This window comes from Rattus norvegicus, chromosome 8 (assembly GCF_021556685.1).
Source record: "Rattus norvegicus strain SHRSP/BbbUtx chromosome 8, alternate assembly SHRSP_T2T, whole genome shotgun sequence".
Classification (NCBI taxonomy): Eukaryota; Metazoa; Chordata; class Mammalia; order Rodentia; family Muridae; genus Rattus; species Rattus norvegicus.
This window is the reverse complement of record NC_141541.1, coordinates 15,237,795-15,257,192: the sequence shown is the minus strand read 5'-3', so window position 1 is coordinate 15,257,192 and position 19,398 is coordinate 15,237,795. Positions and strand designations below refer to the sequence as shown.

General features: G+C 38.0%; 1 pseudogene; it reads right to left on the bottom strand.

The window, feature by feature from the left end:
- Window positions 1–10,220: 10,220 nt before the first annotated feature.
- Tcea1-ps1 (transcription elongation factor A1, pseudogene 1) lies at window positions 10,221–11,023 on the bottom strand (annotated as a pseudogene).
- Between the last annotated feature and the right edge of the window lie 8,375 nt (window positions 11,024–19,398).

Genomic DNA, 19,398 nt, shown 5'->3' with positions numbered 1-19,398 from the left:
TTTTCAACAAATGTTTCTCCTTTACCTTCAGTGAATGACTTTTCTCAGACTTATGTTTCTGAACCTTATTGTTCCAATTTTCTCAACTTAAAGGGGATTTCAATTCAATACATTATACAGTGATTCTTATGTCTGTTTAAATAAAGCACCATGAGAACCCACCTAAGAAATACCTGTGCCTTTCTGATAACATACACAAATTATATTCTTCAGGCAAGACTCCAAACTCATGCAATCTTTCTTAACTCATTCTGTTTCTGTGCAATATGTACTTTTTATTTTAATATTCTGGCAGTGTTCATTAATAATTTCCTTACTCAAGAAAAATGTATAAACCTCTCTTTACTATTGATACTTTTCATGAAAAATCTCTCTCAAGAGTACACTCTACAACTGAACCAGGAAGCTACAAGGATTCAGCTCCTAGGTGTCTTTTCAAACTTCTAGAATTAGGTACTCTTGACCTTGGAATGAATAACATTAAAAAAATTGATAAAGTGAATCTAAATAGATAGAGTGCCTAGTGATTTTCAACTTAAATAGTTTTCTTCTTTTAAAAATATTTTTTCATTTATAATAGCCCCATAAAGTTTTCAATTATTAGTCTTGAAAACTATTATATAATATACCACAATTCTTTCTTTTTAATTATAAAATCCATTAAATGTTTCCCTATTTAAGAATTACTTCTAAGAATAAATATTGTTAAGCTTTTCCTAACTCTAAAATTCAAGTCTCCATATGATTTTTTTCTGATTCAAGGAAGGTGAGGAGAGAATTAAGCCACACAATACAGATTTTTTCAAATATTTTAGTCAAAAGACTATTGATCCCTCATTAATGAACTATACTCCACTACATATTAAAGCAAAATATAACATACTTATGTGAGTACTATAAACTGTTACTGCTGCCAGAAGAATTGTCAGGTTACCACAACAAATATATTAAAATAACATTTTAGGCTGGGGATTTAGCTCAGTGGTAGAGTGCTTACCTAGGAAGCGCAAGGCCCTGGGTTCGGTCCCCAGCTCTGAAAAAAAAAAAAGAACAAAAAAAAAATAACATTTTAGAGCCTAGGGCAGCTTAGGAGGCTCAAGTAACTCAAGCATCCATCATGTCTAAATAAAAGACCCAGGTTTGATAGACAACAGCTCTGAAGACATCGGCAAGACTCTCTCGACAGGATGATGGAAAAACATTTATTTGATGTGTTTCCATTGAAAATCCCTAAGCACAGCTTAGACTCAACCATATGTACTACAGAACATGTGGTCTCCAATCTTTCTGCCTAAACAGATCAAAATGCAGATAACCAATGTTATTTTCTTTTGAAGACAATAATAAAGCAAGTGTTCCCTAGAAAGAGAAAAGGAAGACTGAGGGATGATTCCCAGCTTAGATGGGGAAAACATCTTGAGTGACCAAAATATCTATGTATGCCATAACATCTGAATTCCTGAATTCCACTGCTTATTACACTGACTTACACTTGTCATTAATATAGACATTAAATACTGTGTCAAGGTGTACTATCATGAATTAACAATATAACACTATGTAATACACTTATTCAAAAATGATGTTTAAGCAGTGAGGGGAAAAGGTAAAGTAACATATAAAGGAAGACATATCAGAATTACACCAGACTTCTCACCAGAGTCTATGAAAGCCAGAAGATCCTGGACAGATGTCATACAGACCCTAAGAGAACACCAATGCCAGCCCAGGTAACTGTATCCAGTAAAACTCTCAACTAACATAGAAGGAGAAACCGAGATATTCCATGACAAAACCAAATTTACATAATATCATTTTATAAATCCAGCCCTACAAAGGATAATAAACGGTAAAGCTCAACACAAGGAGGCAAGCTACACCCTAGAAAAAGCAAGACAAAGAGAAGACAAACACAAAAACATAATGTCACATCTAAATGCAGATATAGCAGGAAGCAACAATCACTATTCCTTAATATCTCTGAATATCAAAGGACTTAATTCCCCAATAAAAAGACACAGATTAACGAACTGGATACGCAACGAGGACCCAGCATTTTGCTGCCTAAAGGAAACACACCTCAGAGACAAAGACAGACACTACCTCAGAGTAGAAGGGTAGAAAACAACTTTCCAAGCAAATGGTCTGAAGAAGCAAGCTGGAGTAGCCATACTAATATCGGATAAAATCGATTTTTCAACCAAAAGTCGTCAAAAAAGATCAGGAAGGACACTTCATATTCATCAAAGGAAAAACTCACCAAAATGAACTCTAAATCCTAAATATCTATCATCCAAATAAAAAGGCACCTACATACATAAAAGAAACCTTACTAAAGCTCAAAGCACACATTGCACCTCACAAAATAATAGTAGGAGATTTCAACAACCCACTCTTATCAATGGACAGATCATGGAAATTGAAATTAAACAGAGACATAGACAGCCTAAGAGAAGTCATGAACCAAATAGACTTCACAAATATTTCTAGAACATTCCATCCTAAAACAATAGCATATACCCTCTTCTTAACACATCATGGTACTTTCTCCAAAATTGATCATATAATCAGTCATAAAACAAACCTCAACAGATAGAGAAAGATAGAAATAATCTCATGTGTCCTATCAGACCACCATGGGCTAAAGGTGGTCTTCAATAACAATAAGGAAAGAACGCCCACATATACATGGAAGTTGAACAATGCTCTATTCAGTGATAACCTGGTCAAGGAAGAAATAAAGAAATTAAAGACTTCTTAGAATTTAATGAAAATAAAGGTACAACCAAACTTATGGGACACAATGAAGCTGTGCTAAGAGGAACACTTGTAGCTCTGAGTGCCTGCAGAAAGAAATAGGAGAGAGCATATATCAGCAGCTTGACAGTACACCTAAAAGCTCTAGAACAAAAAGAAGCAAATACACCCAGGAGGAGTAGAAGGCAGGAAATAATCAAACTCAGAGCTGAAATCAACCAAGTAGAAACAAAAGGACTATACAAATAATCAACAGAACCAAAAGCTGGTGCTTTGAGAAAATCAACAAGATAGATAAACCCTAAACCAGACTAACAAGAGGACACACAGAGTGTGTCCAACTTAACAAAATCAGGAAAGAAAAGAGCGACATGACAACAAAATCAGAAGAAATTCAAAAAAATCATCAGATCCCACTACAAAAGTCTATATTCAAAAAAACTAGAAAATCTGGAGGAAATGGACAATTTCTTAGACAGATACCAGGTACCAAACATAATCAGGAACAGATAAATCATTTAAACAACCCCATAACTCCTAAAGAAATAGAAGCAGTCATTAAAAGTCTCCCAACGAAAAAAGAGCCAAGGCCAGATGGAGCGCTATTGAATTTCTTCTATGGAGCCATAATTACTCTTATTCCTAAGCCATGCAAAGACCCAACAAAGAAAGAGAACTTCAGAAGAATTTCCCTTATGAATATCAACACAAAAACACTCAATAAATTCTTGCAAACCTAATCCAAGAGCACATCAAAACAATCATCCATCATGATCAAGTAGGCTTTATTCCAGGTATGCAGGGATGGTTTAATATACAGAAAACCATCATCGTAATCCACTATATAAACAAACTGAAAGATAAAAACAAAATGATCATTTCATTAGATGCTGAGAAAGCATTTGACAAAATTCAAAACCCCTTCATGATACAACTGGAAAGAATAGGAATTCAAGGCCCATAACTAAAAATAGTAAAAGCCATAGACAGCAAACCAGTAGCTAACATTAAACTAAATGGGAGAGAAACTTGAAGCAATCCCACTAAAATCAGGGACTAGACAAGGCTGCGCACTCTCTCCCTACTCATTCAATATAGTTCTTGAAGTTCTAGCCAGAGCAATCAGACAACAAAAGGAGGTCAAGGGGATACAGATCGGAAAGGAAGAAGTCAAAATATCACTATTTGCACATGATATGATAGTATACTTAAGTGATCCCATAAGTTCCACCAGAGAACTACGAACCCTGATAAACACCTTCAACAAAGTAGCTGGGTATAGCATTAACTCAAATAAATCAGTAGCCTTCCTCTACACAAAAGAGAAACAAGCCTAGAAAGAAATTGGAGAAACAACACCCTTCATAATAGTCCCAAATAATATAAAATATCTCGGTGTGAATTTAACCAAGCAAGGAAAAGATCTGTATGATAAGAACTTCAAGCCTCTGAAGAAAGAAATTGAAGAAGACCTCAGAAGATGGAAAGATCTCCCATGCTCATGGATTGGCAGGATTAACATAGTAAACATGGCCATTTTACTAAAAGCGATCTACAGATTCAATGCAATCCCCATCAAAATACCAATCCAATTCTTCAGAGAGTTAGACAGAACAATTTGTAAATTCATCTAGCATAACAAAAAACCCAGGATAGCTAAAACTATCCTCAACAATGAAAGGACTTCCGGGAGAATCACTATCCCTGAACTCAAGCAGTATTACAGAGCAATAGTGATTAAAACAACAACAACAACAACAACAACAACAACAACAACAACAAAAACTGCATGGTATTGGTACAGAGACAGACAGATAGACCAATGGAATAGAATTGAAGACCCAGAAATGAACCCACACACCTGTGGTCACTTGATTTTTGACAAAGGAGCCAAAATCATGCAATGGAAAAAAGATAGCATTTTCAGCAAATGGTGCTGGTTCAACTGGAGGTCAGCATGTGGAAGAATGCAGATCGATCCATGCTTATCACCCTGTACAAAGCTTAAGTCCAAGTGGATCAAGGACCTCCACATCAAACCAGATACACTCAAACTAATAGAAGAAAAAGTGGGAAAGCATCTCGAACACATGGGCACTGGAGAAAATTTCCTGAACAAAACACCAATGGGTCATGCTCTAAGATCAATAATCAACAAATGGGATCTCATAAAACTGCCATGTTTCTGTAAGGCAAAGTACACTGTTGTTAGGACAAAACGGCAACCAACAGATTGGGCAAAGATCTTTACCAATCCTACAACAGATAGAGGACTTATATCTAAAATATACAAAGACTCAAGAAGTTTGACCGCAGGGAGACAAAACCCTATTAAAAATGGGGTTCAGAGCTAAACAAAGAATTCACAGCTGAGAAATGTCGCATGGCTAAGAAACACCTAACCAAATGTTCAACATCTTTAGTCATAAGGGAAATGCAAATCAAAACAACCCTGAGATTTCACCTCACACCAGTGAGAATGGCTAAGATCAAAAACTCAGGTGACACCAATGCTGGCGCGGATGTGGAGAAAGAGGAACACTCCTCCATTGTTGGTGGGATTGCAGACTGGTTCAACCATTCTGGAAATCAGTCTGGAGGTTCCTCAGAAAATTGGACATTGAACTACCTGAGGACCCAGCTATACCTCTCTTGGGCATATACCCAAAAGATGCCCCAACATATAACAAACACACGTGCTCCACTATGTTCATAGCAGCCTTATTTATAATAGCCAGAAGCTGGAAAGAACCCAGATACCCTTCAACAGAGGAATGGATACAGAAAATGTGGTACATCTACACAATGGAATACTACTCAGCTATCAAAAACAATGAGTTTATGAAATTCATAGGCAAACGGATGGAACTGGAAAATATCATCCTGCGTGAGGTAACACAATCACAGAAAAACATACATGGTATGTACTGATTGATAAGTGGATATTAGCCCAAATGCTCAAATTACCATAGATGCACAGAACACATGAAACTCAAGAAGGATGATAAGTGGATATTAGCCCAAATGCTCAAATTACCATAGATGCACAGAACACATGAAACTCAAGAAGGATGACCAAAATGTGAATGCTTCACTCCTTCTTTAAAAGGGGAACAAGAATACCCTTGGGAGGAAATAGGGAGGCAAAGTTTAGAACCGAGGTACAAGGAACACCCATTCAGGGTCCGCCCCACATGTGGCCCATACATATACAGCCACCAAACTAGATAAGATGGATGAAGCAAAGTAGTGCAAGCTGACAGGAACCAGATGTAGATCTCTCCTGAGAGGCACACCCAGAATACAGCAAATACATAAGCGAATGCCAGCAGCAAACCACTGAACTGAGAACAGGACCCCTGTTATCGGAATCAGAGAAAGGACTGAAAGAGCTTGAAGGGGCTTGAGACCCCATATCATCAACAATGCCAAGCAACCAGAGCTTCCAGTGTCTAAGCCACTACCCAAAGACTATACATGGACTGACCCTGGGCTTCAACTGCATAGGTAGCAATGAATAGCCTAGTAAGGGCACCAGTGGAAGGGGAAGTCCTTGGTCCTGCTAAGACTGAACCCCCAGTGAATGAGATCATTGCGGGAGGGCGGCAATGGAGTGAGGATGGAGAGGGGAACACCTATATACAAGGGGAGTGGGAAGGGTTAGGAAACTGGGAAAGGGAATAACAATTGAAATGTAAATAAGAAATACCCAATTTAATAAAGATGGACAAAAAAAGAATAAATTAAAGTTATATGTAAAACCAGTAAAAAAGTTATTTGGTTTGGGTTCTGATGTTCTTTATCAGACCTGTGGGCAATTATTGAATAGCCTACTCTGAGACATTTTCAATTTTGTGTGTGCTACTGAACCCCACTTGAAAAATTTTGTGCATTCTTATTCATTATGTATAATCCACATGGAAATATAGATCATATGTAACATACTTAGAGGATTGTAGCCAGAAGTAATGATGGTTTTGGTGAAAAAAAACATATATTAATGTAATTTTTGTCTGTCTCTGTGTATGGAAAGAGCCATTTAAATGAACATATTATAAATTATAGTTTTAAAATATAATATGTAGCTCTGAAGTTGTCAGATTTGTGTACACATGCACAAAGTAATCTGCTTATATTTCATGTATTTTACCTAGAGATTTTTACCTCGCCAAAGTGTCATAGAGTCCATTAGCTGATTTGTCACAATAAATGTCTACATACTCAGCTATGACAAGAAAAAAATGATTTTTAATAACATCAAAAGAGAACTGTAGAGCTTGGTTGACATAGCCAGAGAAGATGAGATTGGATCACCATGTAGGGTTTAAAATTGAAGGGGAAATGGAGGATAGTTACTGGCATCAGAGAGGGTGAGGCTGAACTGTGTTGTTTCTCTGAGGTAAACATAGAGTTTTCGTGTCTTTACTTTTTCAGATGGGTTGAATATGTGGTGAGGGGGAGAAAGGAAATATCACTGTCACTAACATGACACTAACATGGTCCTAACACAAAGGAAGAGCACTAGGTCTAGACAGGAAATATGTTGAATTAGAGAATAAGTCAGTGGCAATTGGTATGCTGACACAGGTGGATGTCCAAAAACCTCATGTTCCTTCAAATATGCCTGGCTGTTTTGAGGCAACAAAATCACTAAATTTTTGTAGAATAAGACACTGTGTCCATCTGGTTTCATAAACCTTAATCCAGATTAAAAATCACACACAAAATGCATTCATATGTCCTCCATAACCTCCAAGGACTTATTTCTAAAGCAAACTTTGTCAGGTGCTCAAGATACACCCCCTTAAAATGACAAGTGGCCAGAATATGCCATTTCAAGTGTACCTCTGAGATTCTGTTTATTATCAGGTGGTCACACAGCTCAGTGCAGCATGGCTCCTTAGAGGTGTCCCTTACAGAAGAAATTTATACTTATAAAATGACCTTTGCTTGTTAAAGTATTTGTATCTGGGAGAGTGCTCCTCAAAAGCCACAGAGTTTACCTGCAGGACAAGGTGACCTTCCTTCACCAAGTATTGCTCACCTTCATTTTCTAGTCATTTGCTGTAAACACCTGGGGGTGGGGTGCAACCCTTTCTCATTTCTACAGCTCTGGGTGTTTTATATTTTTGTGAGAGTGCTGAGTGTGCACACTAGAATTAAAATGTACTTTCCTTCCTGTTATTTCTATGACAATGTCATTTTTAGTCCAGGCGGAGAACTTAGAAGAATAAAGGGAATCCATCTTCTCTGCCCAACAGTTTCAGCATATCATGTTTATACGGTAATGTTTTCAGATCACCTGCACTATATCATCATCAGAGACATCTGAGAGTCGCTAAGAACTAAATCTTCCTGGTTATCTGTTCTGCTCAGCACTCATTGTTCACTGAAGCATACTGCAACCTTTTAATAAAACCTGTTTCTTCATTTGACAAATGATGTCATTTTCCCAGAAGCAAATTATTTTATACAATATATAAGATATTTCTTTCATGTCTTTAAAATCACCTCCTAGATAAACACCCATTAATCTGTCTATACATTCTATCACATCTAGTGTTTAATGCACATGGCTGAGCAGTCAACAACTACTTTGCAAACTCTGGATTCACTCTTTTATTTCTAAGACACGTCCTCTTTCTAATGACTCGAGCTGCTCACAGGGACATCTGGGGAATAATGATACAATTGCAAAAGCAACTGCATCTCTGGTGTACTGCAAACCTAGAATCTACCATTTTATCCTTTGAGAAGAAAATCGCCAGATGCAGGCAAACACTAGGGATGCTGGAGCCTGGAAGAAGTACAGGCTCAGGAAGGGCTGCTCACCAGAGGAGAAGCTGCTGGACTATTTGTACTGTTAGGCATTGGTGGGGAGACAGGATAGTAGGAAGATCTAGGGGGCCACAGCTGTCTGGACTGTCTTACAGTTTTGTGACTTTCAGTTTCAGCAATCTTGTAGTTAGGGAAACTCCACCCTCATCCTTATAACATACCACACATTGCTATTGAAATACCTTGCTAGGCTTGAAGGACAACCACCATTTTGAAATATGCCCAATAGATTTGTTGGCAATAAGACTTTGTTTACTTCAGCCCCTCAGAGTGCAGTGTATTTCTTTCTGTCTTTCTTTATTTTTATCTTTAACAAAAAAGTGTTTACAAATTTTAAAGTGGATCACTTAAAAGTGGGACTATTTTAACCTTACTACTTTGAAACTAATTCTTCCAAAATGTATTTTATCCTTTTAACACACTAAGTGTTTTCTATGTTATGTCCAATGATCTACAGAGCAGAGAAGAGGGCAAAGCTCGTGTAGTGGTTTTTACACAGAAGTCTGAACACCAACAGAATCACTGTTAGAAAGTTGTGAGCCTTTTAACAGTGGCCTTTACTATATACATTAGGATACCTGTGTCAAGAAAGCAATGTAAAAACAACTGCTTATTACTAGCAAAACAAGTGGAACACATTTAAACAAAAGTAAAACTTAATCGTGAAGTATGTTTTGCAAAACTACTTGCTACAACCTTTACTTCAGTTGACTTGACATCACGTAAGAAAAAATTTAGCACAAAAGATTTAAAGGATTTTTTTTTGCAGCCTCCATATGCAAAGAGCACAGCTTAATGATTCACATAGTTCCCAGGCTTACTCCATGGTTAGTAAGTTTCCAAGTGCAAGAACAGTCATGCTGCCTTCAGGAACTCTACTCAGATACTAACATTTTCTTCACAGCATGTCCTTCTATTAGGGGAAAATTCACCAGAAGTATGTATTGTTTTGTGAAAAGCTCAGAAAATTATAGCAGAGTTCTGTAGAACTAAAATATAGCACAAAGTCAAGCAAAATAAACTGATAGCAAACAAGTCAGTTTTCAAAGTAAAATCTATTCAAATATGGTAATATACCTGTGTGAGAAATACAAGAAATGGTCACTTTGGTTAGTCACAGATGCAAGAGATCTAAGGAACTGAGGCTTTGTGAGCACAGTAATTAAGAGTAAAATAATATGCGAGTTCAAATTGTGTGCACAACTTTGACAGGCTAGTCAAGTTCTACTTTTGAATATATAGTATATTTGGTAACTCTAAAATTTATATTATCCCCTTTCCTTTAAAATTTAGGTACATACCAATGAGCAAAACAATTTATCTTTATGCATTAACAGATCTTCAGAATTTATGTGTTCTAGACTATAAAACGTTAATATTTCATAAAATTCAACATCAACCTATAAAAAAGAAAAACGAAGCAACACATTATACAATTATGTTTTAGTGTCCCAGCTGATTTGAGTCCGCAGAGACTGTCAGGTAAACAACAAAGGCCAACACATGAGATGTATATTGTTTGCACATTTCACTTGCAGGGAAACGAGTTTCCTGGCTTAATTTTAAGGCTAATTGCAAAATTCATTGTTCTTAATGGTCCAGATACCTTGCCAATTCTCCCAAACTCAACAGAACTTCCACCGATTTGCACATTAATTTCATACGCAAATGTTGTCATTTGTTCATCAGCGCTCCGAGTTTGCACCTGTGTATAAGTGCAGTTCTTTTTACATTTGCCACAGTGAACCAGTCAGTCTGGGTTCCACTGGTTTTGGTCTCTGACACTCCCTGATGGCTTCTTTGGTCAGGTTTTTCTTTGTCTTTTTTGAGCTCATCACTAGCCATTTCCTCTGCTCTCATTCTAGCAAATAGGTCAGGAGAAATTTTCCCACACAGCACATTAAATTGGGATTCTTTGCATCTTTAATATTTGATATTCTAGTTCGTTCTGGGCTTTTGTATTTCTTGTCAGTATTCCTTATTTCCTTATATATAGCTTCCTCAATCTGAGATCCCAGTTCTTCCTCATCAGCTCCAATAGCAACATAATCATCTCCTGTCCGGAGAGCAGCAGCAAGTGTCTCCCTACACTTGAGCCGCACAGAATCAGAAGTGCTTGGTGCCCGAGGAACAGATGAAGCATAAGTATTTCGAGTGCTTGTCTCATCCTTACTGGTGCTTATGTTGCTGCTGGAACAACTTTCTTCTCTTGCTCAGGGATATTCTGTGATGAAATTGCAGGTTCTTTTTTTTTTCCTTCAGGGTCTTTACCAGTTGATGGTTCATCTAATAATATTTTCCAGGATTTGATGAGCGATTTGGCTAGAGAAATGACTTCTTCATCTGTACTCTGCTTGAGAATAGCATTAACAGACTTTCCAAATCTCGTGGACTGTAGTAATTCCAGGGGCATGCAAATATTCTTAAGCTCTTTCGGCATGTCCGATATGCCAGCCACATTCTTTTTCTGCACCATTTTGTCCATCTTCTTGGCAATGTGAACCACCTCATCCTCTATGGCTCCCGAAGGCCTCCTCTCACTGGGCCACTGCAGACAGGAAGCAAGAGAAGCTGCACAGAAACTCGACAATCTGCAAAGCAGATGGCCTAGGCCTTCTTCACAGACCCAGCCCGTGGCTGCTGCATGATATTTATTTGTCTCAAGTTACTCTAATATCTCTGCTCTGAAAAATAACATGTTTAGATATGCGTGTGCCTGTCTGATCCATGGACACAAGATCTTCAACATTTGGTTTAGTCATAAGATTCCATAAGCCTTGGGGATAGTTTTATATCAATTTGACACAAGCTAAAACAGTCTTCAGAATCGAACCTTATTTGAAAAGAAGACTCCTTTAAGATCAGGCTATAGTCAAGACTATAAGGCGTTTTCTTAATTAGCAATTGATGGGAGTGGGCCCCGTCCATTGGGTTGTTGCCACCTATGTACTTGTAGTTGCTGAGTATAAGAAAGGAGACTGAAGAAGCATGAGGAGTAAGCCCGTAAGTACTCCTAAGCAGCTCTCTGTAGCCTCTGCCTCAATTCCTGCCTTCAAGTTCCTCTTCTGTATGATTCTTTCCTTGACTTTTTCAATAGACAGCAATATAGGATGTGTAGGCCAAACAAACATACTCTCTCCTATTCAACTAACCTAAGACAAACGTGGGGTATGGCTGTGAAAGAACTGATTGTGTGGACTTTGGCAGTGTTGGAAGGACTTTGGAGTTTGAGAGTCACTGAAGACTCTATAAAGGCTTTGCACATTGTGATTTAAGAATCTATGGTTCTAGTTATCTGGTGCTGAAGAGGCTGCTATGACTACCAAGACATAAGGATAATAAAGTGAAACCTTTGCTTTGCTAGGATGCTTGATGTTGGTCAATGGCAGCGGCAATTTTAGGAGTGTTAAAAAGAGACTAGCATCATTGAGATGAAATCTTCTGAGAAAAGATTCCTTACAGTTAGCACATAAATGATTTCCTCAGGTGGTCAAGGTTGGTCCTTGTGCTAAGAGACAATCTTGGTAATGTATAAAAGTCTCCCACTGGTATTGAAGGCACAAGGAGGTCGCTGAGATATGTTGAGGCTTGGCATTACATGAGGCCAGAGGAGACCATTAGTGAAGGTGCAGCCTGTGTAGCACTTGAATCCTCAGGACTGCAGAAAACATGAAGAGAAGCTGGAACTTACCACCATGGAAAGAGTCCACGAGAGGCCATTGGTGAAAATGTAGGCCTGTTGCAATAGAAGATGGCAGTACCACGGGATGTCCTCCAAGATCAGCAGCATGTCTGGAATGGAGGTAGTCCACACTTAGAAAAAACACTCTGATGCCACAGTGGGCAGAACCGTGTAAGTGACCCCAACCCTTTAGAAGAGACCAGAAAGTCATAAGTGAATTACAGACATTGGACATTAAGTTTACGCTGTTGGGGCTTGGTTTTAATTTATTCATATGGTGATCGCACCCTACTTCTTCCCTTTGAAGTATAAAAGTTTTAACATATTAACATATTTTTTATTGCACAAGAGCCCACGGTTGAGAGACTTTGAACTTTTTAAAGTGGTTTTGAATTTTAAAAGTGACTTGGGATTTTTAAAGAGACTGAGTCAACATTCAGTATTTGAAAAAAGTTTTTGGGACATTTTATGTTTGTAAATTGTTTTATATTGTGATATCCATATTAATGTGTGATCTTGAGGATGAGTAAGAAACAGAAGGTTGAGGCTTAACAGTGAAAAGGGAAATATTATGCTGGCAAGTTTCATGTCAACTTGACACAACCTATAGTCATCTGAGAGCAGGGAATGTCAATTGAGAAAATGTTTCCATAAGATCTGGCTATAAGCAAGCCTATAGGGCATTTTCTTAAATAGTGATTGAAGGAGTGGGAGGAGGCTTCCTTTGTGAGGGGTGCTACTCCTTGGCTAGTGGTCCTGGTAGGCCCATGCAAAGGTAGCCCCCCCCAAGAAATCATCCCACGTGTCAAATATCATATAACCAAGGTCTATTTGGGGGAAGGGAGGTTAGTGAGGGCTTACATAAGTGGTAGAAACAGACAGATGAGAGCAGAGCCATGAAAACAGAGAAGGGAGGACAGGGAAGAAGAGAGAGAGAGAGAGAGAGAGAGAGAGAGAGAGAGAGAGAGAGAGAGGCGCTGGTAGTGAACACATTGGACTAGGTTGAGAGAGCCAACAAGAGTGGTGAGTAGTCCTTTCATATGCCAGGGCACCTGAACCTGACAGTGGCAGATAATGGTGGTAGGAGATGACCTAAGCTATTGCTAGGTACCTTGAGGGGACCTAGAATCTCCTGTAAGCTAAAAACAGTCAGTGGATTGAAGTACAGGATATATAAGCCAAATAAAACCTCCTCTTACCTAGTTGCTTTTTGTCACGGTGTTTCATCACAGCAAAGGTAACCCTAAGAGAGGCCTCTTCTTGATCACATTTTTGGCAAGTTCTCCACAGTTCTCTGCAATGCTAACAATGCATCCAGGCTAGAAAAGCTCCAAAATCCAGTACAAAATTCAGCTGTGATCCAGAACAAAGGTGGTAAAGTTTCATTGACAGCAATCATCAAACAAATCATCAAACACCTACCTTCTTAAAGTGTCATTTTAAAAATACAACAGATAACATACGTGTCCTTACACCATGGTTCTTTTGCACAATCTGCACATTATTTCAATATTTCAAGGTGGGTCTCAAAAGGTAAAAGAAAAATACATCTGTAGAGAGAAATCAAACAGAATAATAGATTGCTTAGGATACAAACATTGTAAAAATATGACAGGAAACCTAAGTAGCTATGATTAATATATTAAGACCTACCTAGAAAAAGTGAATAGCACGCAGGTATGTGCTTGTAATTTTAGCATCAAAGCAAGCACTGTAGGAAAAGACCTGTACACAAACAAGAACAATGTCTTTGGGATGTTCATCACAAGGCAGAACATGGGTGAGGGAAAATAAGTGAGCAGAAAGATAAGTCAAGATAAATCTTCCATATGGTGTGGACAGCGTAACATCCTGGGAACCACAGACACAGAACAAGACACTTAACAGGTATAATTTCACACCATATATATGAAAGAGTGAGAAAGAAACTTCTTTAGTATTAGAGTTCAGGTACTTTTGATAATTTGCCACAGACAATAACTCATAGATTTGGGGAGCTCAGATACTGAGTGAGAAAGTAACTGTCAGTATGTTCCTATACGGTAGCTTGTCAGCAATAGTATCAGAGAGAGTCAGAGTTGGACCTTTTCCTTAAAACACCACACCACACGAAAGGCAGAAGCTGCACAGTTCTAATTTCTAGTAAAAGAATGCGACCCACGAACATCTCTCACCTGAGAATGACAAGAAATCCGAGCTTTCTGAAGGGAACCTTATTTGTCCTCAGATTGCCAGGAAAAAATAAACATCTGAAAGATGTTTGACACAAACAGGACAATAATTTTATTATTTTAAATTATAGGACATCCATATTATTATGTTTACCTTTGTGTTAATTACTTAAAATTAGGTAAATGAAACATTGCTGTTTAAATCAAGAGAAAATAATCATTTCATTAAAAACATTTGCTAAAAAACAAAACAGAAATGTCAGAAAAATTGTAAACGGCTCTCTGATCAAAATCAATTAGTGTCTTAGTTACACTTTTATTGCTATGAAGAGATATCATGACTGTGTCAACTCTTATAAAGGAAAACATTTAATTGGTGCTGGCTTAGAGTTTCGGAGGCTTTGTGCATTGTTTTGGCAAGAAACACAGTGCCTTTCAGGAAGACATGGTGCTGAAGAAGAAGTTTAGAATTCTACATTTTCATTCACAGGCACAAGAAGGAGACGATGTGCCACATTGGATCATACCTTGATCTTAGGAGACCACAAAATTTATGTTCACAATCACACACTTCCTCCAACAACGTTATACCTTCTAACAGCGCCAATGGTGTACACCAGTCACTCAAACACATGAGTTTATAATGCCACACCTATTCAAAACAGCATAATTAGGGAAGATTCGTCTACAATGATAATGGTTGGTATGTGGTTTATTTCTAGAAATAACTACTATTAGAAGGAGGCACAGAAGCAACTTCTGTACTATCAATTGTACTCCTTGTAGACAGATGGAACTATCTTTGTGTTCAGGTTTTTCAAGTAAACAGAGTCATAGCTATATGTCATTTACATGAGTTAAGAACTCTTAGTGAACTAATATATGAAGTTGGAAATGACAATTTTCTCATGTTACTTATTTAGAACCTATAAATAGATGTCAGAGGCATCTGGGAAATGTTAGTAAGGCTACATAGTGGTTTGAGTAAGAGTAGTCCCATAGTCTTATATATTTGAATGCTTAGTCATCAACGAGTGTCACCATTTGGGTGGGATTAGGAGGAATGGCTTTAATGAAGGGATTGTGTAATTGTAAGATAAGTTGTGAAGTTTCAAAGCCCAAGTCATGTCTGTGTCTCTTTCTTCCTGCTGCCTGAACTCCCAGCTAGTCCTCTGCACTGTGTTGCTGAGAGCAACGATGTTTCCCACCTTGCTTATAATAGATTAAATCTCTGAAACTCTAAGTGAGCCCCAGTTAAATGCTTTAGTTTGTAAGAGTTGCCACGGTCAGAGAGTCTCTTCACAGCAATAGAACACTGTCTAAGATGGGCTGAGAGATTTGTTTGCAAAAGGAAAAATAGAACAGGGTAAGACTATTTGATTAGCCCACACATCCTGTCCGGATCACTTGGGAGATCATACTTTTTCACCCATCAAGAACAATGAAAGAGTGTAACTTGGTATCTGTTGGTTCCCCAATTGTAGATTCACAAAGGTGGAATCTTATAGATCCTCTTCCTTGCCTTGCAAATAACAGGAGCATGTATATGATGACATGTTGATGAGGACAGTAGCTCTCATTGTACCTCAGGGAGTGCAGAGAAGGAAAGCTGGAAACCTGTGCATCTCAATTATTCTGTTTCTGAGAAGAATCCTTCCTAACAAGAGCTAAGAATGAGTCACAAATTATTGCTGTAATCACAAGGTAAGCTCTAATTTCCAGGCACTGCAGAGGTCTTGAATTACAAGAATGCAAGACTGAAAAATGTGCACAATGCAGAAGTAAACACTTTCTCAAAAATATTCTTTTTCTTCTGTTCTAAATGTCTAAATTTAAGTTCATCTCCATTACTTCTATTCTATTTGTAGTAATGTTTTCTGTATCAAAGGTCATCCAAACATTGTCAGCTAAAGAAGTTGTCACCCTTAAAAGTGGGGGGGCAATTGCATACAACTCATCTTTTATTATCTATGACCACTCAAAGGAGTTGTCACCCTCAATGGGGATGGGAACTGTTGCATTCAACACTCATCTTTTATGATCTATGACCACTCAGTCTAAATTTCTATGCATTTTAGTTTCCTGGAAATAGAACCAGCTTGATTCAAGTTTTACACTGTAATTTAGTTTTCCATGATTGAAAAGAGAATCAAATGAAGCTAAATATTTTTGCCTGAGTTTTCACTTAAATTTAAATGCCCTCTTTTCTCTGAAACTCTTCAAAATCTCCTCACCAAGATGTGGAGCATGAGAGGAAACTCTTTCATTGCTGGCAAGAGTACAACTTGTATAACCATTCTGCAGAGAAATTTGGAAAATTCTCAGAAAATTGGGAATGTTTCTACCTCAAGACACAGGGATACCACTCCTGGGCATATACACAAAAGATATTCCACCACACAACAAGGACTTTTTTTCAACTATGTTCAGAGTAGGTTTAATTTTAATATCCAGAATCTAGAAACAACCCAGATGCCCTTCAACTGAAGAATGGATAAAAAATGAGGTTCATTTACACAATGGAATACTACTCAGATATTAAAAACAAGGACATCATGAAATTTTTTAGGTAAATGCATAGAGCTAGAAACTATCATCCTGAGTGAGGTAACTTTGATCCCAAAGGACGTGCATGTTACGTACTCATTATATTAGTACCTATCCATAAAGTGCAGAATACATGTGCTACATTCCATAGATCCAGAGAAGCCAACTAACTAGGAGGGCCCAAGAGAGGATGCTTGAATCTCATTCAGAAGGGAAATTAAAATTGTCATCAGAGGTAGATGGAGGGAGGAAACTGAACGGGACAAGGGATGGGAAGGGGAATGGGAGGGTTGAATCAGAAATAGGAAAAGCTGGAAGAGAGGACCCAGAGAATAAATGGAAAGTATCTGGGGCAGGGGTGGGTGGTAGGTGAAGGGGTAGGCAACTCTAGAACATGCTAGAAACTTGGGATGTGGGAGGTTCCAGAAAGTCTATGAGGATGACTCTAGTTGAGACTTAGCAATGGGAGGACATAGAGACTGATGTGGCCACCTTTTGTAGCCCAGTAGCACTTCCAGTGGAAGACTAAGGATAACAACCCACCCAATAATGCTTCAACCCAATTTTTGTTATGCCTACAAAACGTTCAGGTACAAAGATGGAGTTTCGATGTTGGGAACGGACAACTAATAGCTGGCCTCATTTGCAACTTTCCCCATGGGCCAAACCAATCCATGACACTATTATGCTTGAAGTTATTACCCTGTTATGCTTGAAGACAGGAACCTAGCATAACTGTCCTCTGAGATATTCTATCCAGATCTAACCAAAACAGATGCAAAGACCCACAGCCAAACATTAGATGGAGATCATGGAGTCTTGTGGAAAATTTGGGGGAGGGAGTAAGAGACCCGGAGCAGATAGGGACTCCACAAGAAAACCAACAGAGTCAACTAACCTGAAAACTTGGGGCTCCCAAAGACTGAACCCTCAGCCAAAGAGCACATATGGGTTGGAGCTAAACCCCAACTCCAACATAAGTTGCAAATATGCAGGTTCCCCAACAATTGGAACAGGGGTTATACTTGAATCTATTATACAGCCTGTGGATCCTGTTCCCCTAACTAGGCTGTCTTGTCTGAGCTCAGTGTGAGAGGATGTGATCAATCCTGCAGTGACTTCATGTGCCAGAGTAGGTTGGTACTTTCTCAGAGGTAAAGGGGAGGAGCTGTGTGAAGGGGATGCTGAAAGGAGAGGGGTTCTTTAATCTATAGAGTGAAGAAACAAATAATTGATGGGAAAAATTCTGTGGTCATAACACATTTAAAACAACAATATTGAGAATGTCAGCAAGGTGTCACAATTCATTGGATAAATACATACTTTAATCATAATTTCCCTTAAGACAGAATTTTGTCCTTCTATTTCTCTGGTTCCTTTAACAATTTCTAATTAATGCCAAAATTCATTCTGAGAGTTGTTGAGTACATGAATGAGGAACCACTGACTTCCAAACTCCAACTGAGCAAAATACAAGCAAATACTAAAATAGATTAATGTTTCAGGCCCAGCAAGATGATCTGGTGCATGAGACACTTGTCACACAGCATAGCACACAAAAGAGAAGAACCAGCTGCATCATTTTGTTTCCTTCTCCATATGGTCACTCTGGCACCTGTCTCCTCCCCCAATAATAATAACTAAAATAGTTTAATGAATATTAGTGTTTCAAATGCAATGAACCAGTCATGGAACTTTGATATCTAAAAACAAGAGAGATTAAATAATATACACAAGATTTGCAATTGTTCTTGATCACAACTCATGTAGTACTACTTCAACAGATGTTTGACACAAACCTTTCCAATAGTTTTCTTTAAAAAACTATGAAAACATCACACTGTATTGTCATTTATGAAAATTGTTTTAATTCAGTTTTACGAAAGTTCATTTAAAATAAATTTGCTTTAGTAAGAATATTGACATGATTGTTGAAGGGTTTTACTGCTACGAAGAGACATCATGACCAAGACAACTTTTCTGAAGGACCACAGTTAATTGGGGCTGGCTTACAGATTCTGAGGTTCATTCCATTATCATAATGAAAGGAAGCATGACAGTGTCCAGGCAGTCATGGCTGTGGAGAAGATGAGTGTTCAACATCTTTTTCAAAGGAAAACAGAAGACTGACTTCCTATGAAGCTAAGAGTAGGGTCTCAAAGCACACCAAATATATGTATATATATATATATATATATATATATATATATATATAATGCTAACCTTAAAATATCAAGGTTTTAACATTTTGAAAATTATATTATAGCATTAAATGCGTATATGTATTAAAATTCATTCCCTATTACAGTTGAATAGCACCATGGTTTGAAATGAATCAAATCACAAAGTAAGGGTCTTTCAAATATCCAGTTGAGGTTATCATCAACTTCTGCTGCAGTTTCA